Consider the following 10,101-nt stretch of genomic DNA (forward strand, 5'->3'; position numbering starts at 1 on the left):
GCATTTCCTAATTCATTCTATGAAGGCAGTATTACCCTGTTAGAAAGCCAGATAGATACTATAAAAAGAAAACTACAAACCAATGCCTCTTATAAATATTAATACAAAAGTCCTCATAAAATACTAGCAAACTGACTTTAGCAGCATGCTAAGGGGACTGTATATCCTGACCAATTAAGATTTATTTCTGGAATGTAAGGTTAGATCAACATACGAAAATCAGTCAGTCAATGTACTAAAAAAATAAGGAATTAAGAGTAATTTATTAGTAATTATGCATTACCAAATTAAATTATCTTCAATCATGACCAAAAATAGTACAGGATTCCAGATCCTAAAGGAATCTATTTTTTTTCTTACCCATGTGTGTTTTTGTACAGGGGCCAAAGGTTGTGACTGGCCTGGCCCTTGTAGTTCTTATTAAGACTGAATGGTGTACTTCAGGAAAAAGTATCAGGGAACTTTGAGAAATGAGATTCTCAAGTCCTGGACTTTACCCAGCATGCCTGAGGGGTACATATTAAGAGAGAGAGAGAGAGAGAGAGAGAGAGAGAGAGAGAGAGAGAGAGAGAGAGAGAGAAAGAACCTCAGGTTAAGGGATCAGGTGCCAATCATGAGTCAAGGGTGTCACCTGTGCTTCTCCATGGTTTCAGGTGAGAAATTTGCTGTCATTAAAATGAGTGTTTTTTATGCTTACTCTGTGCCAGTTTTGTCCTAGGTTCTATAAAAGAGAAAAAGTAAAGTGACAGATTCTACCTTCATGTTGCTCAGTCACTCATTGGCAATATCTGCCAATAAATATACATTAAATAGAGTAAATGAGTAACTTGAGAGGCTAAGATGTAGAATATGATGAAACTCAATGGACAAGACAAGAAGTCTCTGTGCAGCTGCCTAGGAAATCTGGAACCATTGTTTTAACACAATACATCTCAAAGCCTTAGCTCTTTTTGCACAGTCTACACCCCAGGAGCAAGCTCCAGTGATCCTGCAAGCTTTGTTCTTTAATAAATTAAGCAAACATGAACTAAAGGGACTATTACCTTGTCTCTATTCATTGTGAAACTCAAAGCTAGTTTGCCTCTTCCAGTGAAAAAACCAGTTAGGCAACAGAGCAGTGTCCTGACATTCATATAGCCGTGCTGTGAGGGGTGGGGATGGAGGTGGGAGGGTGGGGGTAGGGAGTGGGGGTATGGTTATAGAATCTCAATTCAATACTTTATGGGCTGTCTTCCTTGGCTAAGGGCACAGGATCTCATTTCCTTGAGGCTGTGGGCAGGTACTATAACCTCGGAGAAGCAGATAACCAAATAGCCCTTGGTTCCAGAATCCTAGACTTGAAACTAAAAAGGACCTTCGAAGCAAAATCAGCAGCAAGCATAAATGACAATAATATACTTAAAGTGTGAAACATATACAAGCAAAATAAAGATTTAGCAAAACAAACAGCAGCTTGAGTGTTTTGGTAGGTCGGCTGAGCTGTGGCACTATGTGGGGGCCAGGTTCAGGCCTCAGAGAGGGGTGGGTGAGATACCAGGACCCCAGAAAGGACTCCAGAAAATCATTTGCTTCAATTGCCTGATTTACAACTGCAAGAAATGGGGCCCAAAGGATTTTCTCAAGATTGCCAAGGAAAGAGGACTAGTAATTTGGCCTCAGTCGGAGGGACCTAAGGGGCATGGTCCCTACTCCCAGAACCCTCCTGGAGCTTGGGGGGGGGGGGGGTGTGGACGAAAGGAGCCACATGCTAACCTGACAAGCTCAGGGGAGGCCTGCGTGGCAGTCTTGCAAACTCAGAGACCTGGAATAACCACAAAGGATGGTTTGAAAATTAAATATTTAACTACAAACAGGTTATAGTGGGCAGTCATTCCTAAGCTGATACCTTCCCTGACAAAGATCAACTTAGATCTTCTTTCCTGAGCCCATTTGCCTTTTCGCCTCTAAGATAACATATCTGTGAGATGTCTGGGTAACTTGTAACTTCCTTCTTTTGCTGGAGCCCCTGGGGCACAACCAAATGTGGTAGGCGCCAGGACAGATGCCTCAAATTCCTTCATTATCCTGTTAATTGTTCCTGTACCCACCTAAGTATGTGTCCATCATTTTACTTTTTGTCCAATCCCAGGGGTTTCCCACCGTTTGACTTTATCCAATGAATTTCATGTAGCCCACCTATGTCCCTCCTTTGATGGCAATGTATAAATACAGATGTAACCCACCATTCTTCGGAGCATAATCTCAATTCGTTGAGGTTCTGCTTCCCGGCATATGTCGACAGTTTGGCTCAAATAAACTCACTAAAATTCTTTACAGGTTTCTATGGTTTTTTCGTTAACATTACTTGGCGTAGTCATGGCAGGATTCCAAAGAAAACTCACCCAGGATCATCCTATGGACTTGGACTTGGAGCTAGGATCCAGCAAAGGGCCCCTTGAGCCCACCGGTTCTCCGCCCATTGGGTGAACGTGGGTGAGTCGTCTCTTGGATCCAGGACCTTCCCTCGCTTTGGTAGAGGGTCTGACTTTATTTGAGCTGTTTTAAAATCCTCGAGGTGGAACCAGGGTTGACAGAACCCCAGGTTAAGGGTTGGCAGAACCCAGGCTAAGGCGGGACTGGAGAAAAAAAATGGGTGGCTGGTTTTGATTTTGGCTTTTCAATTGGAATTGCTGAGAGTCTGAGCAAAAGTAACTTTCGCCGTATAAATGAGCTGAACTCATTCAGCTCCGAAGATAAAGGGGCAACATTTTCTTTATTTTTAAAGAATAGTCCGATTCTGAGGTGTTCTTAGATGACTAAGAATTTTGTGGAAGTGTCAGAAATGCAGGAGCCCCATCTGGAAGTTCCGACACAACTGCTAAATGGCTTTTCTAGGAGGCCACCATAAGATTTGGTCTGCCCGGGCCCCAAAACTTTTTTGTGGTTTTAGACAGCCGGGAGAGAAACTGAGGCCACATTTGACCTACTACATAACATATCTAAAGTTTGCTCAGACTACAGATATCCAAAAATAAAAAATTTAACATGGGAAATTGTGCCTCCAAGGCTAGAAGCTCCCAAGACCCCAGCCCTCATTTAACACTCCTGATAAGAAGCCTTTACTTGCAAGTACTTAACAGAAATGAGAAAATTTAACTAGAAAATATTAACTGAGGAATGGCCAGAAAAAAGAAAGAAAAAAAATGCAGTTTGTTTGGGGTACCTATGTTAATATTTTGCATGCAGAAAAAAAAAAAAAAAATGCCGGCTCTGAAATTAAAGTGAATGAGTATATGGGAAGCGTATCTTGATTTGGAAACTAGAAGCTTCTAAGAAAAAATTTTCTTCCAATAAGATGGAAATTAATAAAAAAGATTTTCAGAGACTGTTTCAGAACTATTTTGAAGATAACAAATGTCTACAGCCATTTTTGAATAGTCCTTTGGGAATGTACTGAAATTCTAGAGAGAGGCAGTTCCCGAACCGGGGACAAAAGACACTGCTTTGGTAATTTTAATGCTAGACATTCTCTGGTGTGAATTCTTAGTGTGTTTTCTGCGCGCCTGTATAAGAGTGTTGATGTTTTTGTGTCTCTTTGTTGTTGTTTAATTTGTTGAAAGAAGAGGCAACTCCCGCTTTGGGGAAGCCTAGTTGTGTGTGGTGGGGTTGAAAGCGTGAGAGAGATTGCAAGAACGTCCCAGCAGCTGCCAAGAATTCTTATTAATCTTGGGGGCTCTTCTTGCTCTCCCTCTCAGGGTTCAGCCTCCAGAAACAGCTAGTGAGATTTCTGTCTGTTTGTCTGAAAATATAATTGTGGCTGTCTATCTTTTAGGGATTTGGTTTGCTCTTTCCTTATTTGTTGTGAGAATAAACAAATCATCTTCTCTGTCAAAGAATAGTTTAGACAGCCTCCATTTTGGACTGTGACTTGGCAGCCGCCATGTTGGCCGCATGGCTTGCTGCTCCCCTTGAAAGAGCAAGGGCCAACCCCTCCCTTTGAATTAGCCAATCGGGAAAGACCGTGTGCCTGAGCTCCAATCAAGAGCAAGGACAGGTTACGTGCCTTGTTAAGGCACTCTGCTTCAGAAAGAAACTTGCAGAGATTCTCAGAGCCAAGTTCAAACAGGAAACTTTAGGAGGGTAGCATGTGTCCAGTCAGGGACACTGGCAAGCCAAGAGTCATGATTCCCTGTGGGGGCGTCTGCCAGTGATACTCTGGGTATTTGCGTTTCACATATTGGGAGTTTATGTATTATTTTCAATGCTCAATACACTGCTTGCAATAAGCCATGTGCCTCATTTTAAACTCTTACATATTATTCTTTATATGTTGAAATTATAATTGAATCTAAAGGTATACAAATTTTATATTATTCTCTATGTCATTTTACAGGGATTATTACTTACCAAGAAGTTGTTGTCTTGGAATGTTATATTTTATAGAAAAGCAAAGTTTTTATCAAATCTATAACCATGCCACTTTTAAATTTTTGTCATTTGTGGACAGCTTTATTCTGATGCATTTGTAGGTATATATGTCTAGAAAAATCCATGAAAAGGACTCAGATTTACTCTAACTTGCAGGCTTCTAAGCAGGTCATATTTTGAACTGGATGAAGATTTATAGAACTTCAAGGAATAAATAAACAAAAACAACTATGGGACTAAATGAATTGAAGATAATTATTCTTATGATTCTATTTAAAATATTGTTGACTCTTAAATCTCTTGTTTCCTGAATATAGGGAAAAGTAAAGAGCAGACATTCTGCATTATAGGAACTAACAAATTGGTAACAGATTCATTTCACAGTGCGCTCCCGGGAGACGAAGCGTTCAAAGATCATGGCTTACAACCAGGAGATTTGCTGTCTTGGAAAAGACACCAAATAAAAAACTCTCCAACCTCATTGGAGGGGACCTTACCAGGTATTACTAACTAACCCATGTGCAGCTAAGCTTAAAGGAGTTAGCTCATGGATTCACATTTCTCATTTAAAAAAGGCATCTGACTGTGAATGGACATCTACTCCCATCTCTGACACCATCTCCGTCTGCAGCGGAGATCACAGACTTTTCAAGGACGAGAAGTCGCTGACCACGGAGGCAGACAGCTATCCCAAGATGACGTCAACAAGGCCTGTATACTCACAAACTGATAGCTTGTTTTTATATCATCTGATTGATACTGATTGAATGTACATAAAATGATTTTCATATTATTATCATCCTTATGGTTCCCTAGTGGAAACAATGTCTACCCCCCCAGACCTCTTTCTTTATTAGATATGAAAAATTTAACTTAGATACCTGCTAACCTTTCCTACCTACTATACAATGATGTTCTGGTTATCAGGTATGATAGTGAAATTAATGCCTTGTTAGCCACACATTGGTCTTCTCCTATCAATATAAGCTTTGGTTGTTGTTGTTGTTTTCTGGCTCTATCTATTATAAAGGACCCACCTTAGGCAAATACCTCCAAGAATATTTCCCTGATAATTCCACTGGTAGAATTGTATATGGATGTAATCTGGATGAATATTGTATGGCTATAGAGATGGGTGATGAATAGCTAAGAAAAACACCTGGATATGATGGCCAAAGGCTTGCAGCAGCCTGTCCTATCTGTCATAGCATACCATGTCCTCGGACTCACCAGCCATGCTCTTGTGGCTGGATGTCTGTGAAACAAGAAAGAAATCAATGGATCCCATTTCAGAAATTATTGACATCATTTGGTGGGTAGAGATGTTTATAATTACCCCTCCATCCTTGCATCCTGGATGCTTGTGGGAAGCCCTATGGAATACTCAAACTCTAGCTCATTTGGGGGTCACCTTCCCCATTTAACTATGGCACGGGAAACTCAACATTTTGGGCTCCACTCAGTATACTCTAACTGCTCCCAAGCCATAGCTACCCAATGGCAACAACATTCCTGGTGGATCCAACAACATTGGTCCCCCTAAAAGAAGCAAAAGGGGAATACTTGGAGCAGTAGGGGCTGGCCTTGGTATCCGGGACAAGCTGAAGTTGTATGTAGCTAATGAAGAATGTCATTCATTAGAAAAAGATTTTTATCTCAAATAGGTCACATAGAGGGAATGCTGTTTCTGGAAGAAGGAAAAACAGTGGGAAGCAGCATGGAAAGATAATAAAGCCTTAGTTTAATGGATAGAACAGGCTCGACAGACTAAAAACTCATGCCCAAACCCAACAATGGGAACATGCTTGTGCCCTAATTCAACTGGGCCTGTTGTCTATACTAATGCAAGGAATCTGAAGTGGCTATGAAACAATGGCCAACTATAATGGCTGCAGAAGCCCAGGCCAGACACTTATGGGACTCATATGGTTCCCCAGGCATTTGGAAAATTTTAAATGGGAAATGTGATCTACAATATTGTGTTTTTAAAAGCCCAGGTGCGAGTTAAATCCTAGGCTTAAATTCCCAGTAGTTCAACTGGCCGGCATAGGGACCATCCTCAATAATACTAGAATACTTCCAATGGGAAGTAGATGGGCCATATTTAAAAATAATAAACAATGTGAACCCATCTCACTGTCTGAAAATTGGAAAAGTGAATGGTTATGCCCTCAATCCATATGGAATACTGAATTCACCCAGTCCTGGCTTATTGTATCTACCCCAACGAATAACAATATAGTATATAGGAAAGGGGCGTTTTTGCTGGGAAGGGTTAAAAGCAATCTTTACTGTAATATCACCAAGTTTACATTAAATAATACTAGAATATGGTATAATACTGAAATTATAGTCAGAATGACTTTGCCTGGTGTTCATAAAATCTGTGATAATATTGATACTGAAAAACCAATGTATTGGGAAATTGAACTCCTCCCCATGAAGCCATTTTTATGGGAACTAATTGGCCAGAAGAAAATTAGAGCTTCTAAATAATGAAATAGTAGAGTCTTAATTCATTTGGCCAAACATATCATAAGGTACAAATGACAGTGGATGAAGGAGGAAAGCATAATTAGCTTAATAAAAGATTATGATAATACATGTAAAGGGTTTTTTGGTTAGCTGTGATGCTTGTTCCCCTTAGAATTTTCCTTGTCTAGTATTAGACATTTTCTGTTCCTAATCAGTGTTATTGGTTTACTATTGTTACTTTTGTTCTTGATATGTAAATGTTATATTAGATGCAGAAAAGCAAAACGTAAGACAAACAGCAAAAAAACTCGGATCATGGTGGCTCAAAATTAGAAATGATCCAGAATACTTTTTAACAAGGACATATAGGATTTGACTGCCTCCCATTTACCTGCCTTTTTAAAATATATAATTCGACCTTAAATGCCATCTAAGGTTATGGTCTTGCCCCATCCCCAGTGGTCCACCTGTTCAGCAAGACATGCTGACACTGAGACATCCTAGGAATGAGCCTTCCTAGCACCGTGGGACTCCATTATCCAACCAAAAGGTTGGTCATCAATGCATCCTTTGGATTGATTTATGACCAAAAGGGGAATGTGTGGACGAAAGGAGCCACATGCTAACCTGACAAGCTCAGGGGAGGCCTGCGTGGCAGTCTTGCAAACTCAGAGACCTGGAATAACCACAAAGGATGGTTTGAAAATTAAATATTTAACTACAAACAGGTTATAGTGGGCAGTCATTCCTAAGCTGATACCTTCCCTGACAAAGATCAACTTAGATCTTCTTTCCTGAGCCCATTTGCCTTTTCGCCTCTAAGATAACATATCTGTGAGATGTCTGGGTAACTTGTAACTTCCTTCTTTTGCTGGAGCCCCTGGGGCACAACCAAATGTGGTAGGCGCCAGGACAGATGCCTCAAATTCCTTCATTATCCTGTTAATTGTTCCTGTACCCACCTAAGTATGTGTCCATCATTTTACTTTTTGTCCAATCCCAGGGGTTTCCCACCGTTTGACTTTATCCAATGAATTTCATGTAGCCCACCTATGTCCCTCCTTTGATGGCAATGTATAAATACAGATGTAACCAACCATTCTTCGGAGCATAATCTCAATTCGTTGAGGTTCTGCTTCCCGGCATATGTCGACAGTTTGGCTCAAATAAACTCACTAAAATTCTTTACAGGTTTCTATGGTTTTTTCGTTAACAGGGGTAACCAATGCCTCCTTCTTCTCCAGTTCTCAAAGCTTCTTCCTTCTCCTCCTCCATCCCCTTTGTTCCGCCACTTAGATCCCTCCACATTGAACTCAACTCTTTCCACCCTTTTCTTGTCTGGTATGCTATAGAAATTTTTAGTATTCTTCTACTGATTAAATCAAGTATTCTGATTTGAATCTTTTAAAAATGTTAAATATTTTATATTTATCTCTCTAAAATTAGTACATTAATTAAACTGCTTGGTGACCCTGCATTCACTCTGATTTGAATATCCCTCCTTCCTACTTCCGAAGCTCTCTCTTAGGGTCCCAGTCCTGGAAAAGTTTCTTTTCTTTTTTAACTCTCCAATTGAAACTCAATAATATACACAAACCTCAGATAACAGTAGCACATAACATTTACAATTTCCTGCTTTCAGCACTACTCAGTACCTAGGTTGGAAATCTAAAAATAACAAGGCAACAGTACAGTAACTCCCAGCTGTCAACCTGTGTGTTCTCTGGGTAAGCCTTTCTTTGGGAAACTGAACGTTGCCTCCCTATCCCACCAATGCAAACACTGGAATGCAGTCTCCAAGGAACCTGGAAACTGAGAAGGTGGTGCCAGGCTCGGGTGGAGGGCTGAAGATTTTTTGAGAGATTGAGAAACCCAGAAAACAGATCAGCTTGTTAGTCAAATCAGTGAGAATGTTCTAAAATTCAGGCTTGTAGCTATCAGAGGAGGGGTTTAATGGGGTTCCAAAGACACCAAGGTTTGGTACCATGGACGTTCCATTATATTTTGGATCCACTCTTCCACTGCTCTCTCCAAGATATAGGCAGAAGGGCAACTGAATGAGAGACTGTAGCTCTAAGACAGAAGCTATAGGGTCTTAGATGGCAGTTAAGACAGGAGAAAATATTTGGGATCTAGCGTAGGTGAAGAGTTCTTAGGCTTGACAAAAAACACACAATCCATAAAAAGAAAATTCAATAAATTAGACTCTTCAAAATTAGGAACTTTTGCTCTGTGAACACGTTGTGAAGAAGATGAAAAGATACATTATCCAACACAGTACTAGTATCCAGGATAATAAAGACTTCTCAAAACTCAACATTCAAGGAAGAGAGTATACAGATAGCAAATAAGCAGATGAAAAGATGTTATGTATCATTAAATGCTAGGGAAATGAAAAATACCACTCCACACCTATCAGAGTGGCTAAAATAAAAAATAGTGACACCACCAAAGCTGGTGGGGATAAGAAGAGAACTAGATCACTATGCATTGCTGGTAGAGTGCAGCATGGTACAACCACACTTGAAAAACAGTTTGTCAGTTTCTTAAAAACACACACACACACAAAACCCCAAAGAGTAAACTGCACATGAAATTACCATATGACACCCAAATTAACCATTTACCCAGAGAAATGAAAACGTACATAAAAGCTTGTACATAAATAATTATAGCAGCTTTATTTGTAATATCTTCAAATTGTGAACAACCCAGATGTTCTTCAGCTGGTGAATGGTTAGGCATTATGGTGGTATATTCACACCATGGGCACTACTCAGAAATAAAAAAGGAATGAACTATTGATAAACATAACAACTTGGTGAAACTCCAGAGAGAGAATCTGAGTGAAAAATGACAATCTAAAAGATTATGTACTATGCAATTCTGTTTATATGACACTACTGAAATGACAAAACTATCAAAATGGGGAACAGAGTAGTTGCCAGGGTTTAAGGATGAGACTAAGGTGGAGTGAATGTGGTTTTAAAAGAAGAACATAAGGAATCCTTTTGGTGGTATCTTGACTTTGATAATGTTGGTATTCTGGTTGTGACATCATGCTATAGTTTTGCAAGTTATTATCATTGTGAGAAACTCAGCAAAGGATACTTCGGATCTATCTGTATTACTTCTTACAACTGCATGTGAGTGAACATACAATTATCTCAAAATAGAAAGTTTAATTTAAAATAAAACACTACTATTGATGTATAATTT

This window comes from Cnephaeus nilssonii (genome assembly GCF_951640355.1).
Source record: "Cnephaeus nilssonii genome assembly, chromosome: 11".
In the NCBI taxonomy this organism is placed as follows: Eukaryota; Metazoa; Chordata; class Mammalia; order Chiroptera; family Vespertilionidae; genus Cnephaeus; species Cnephaeus nilssonii.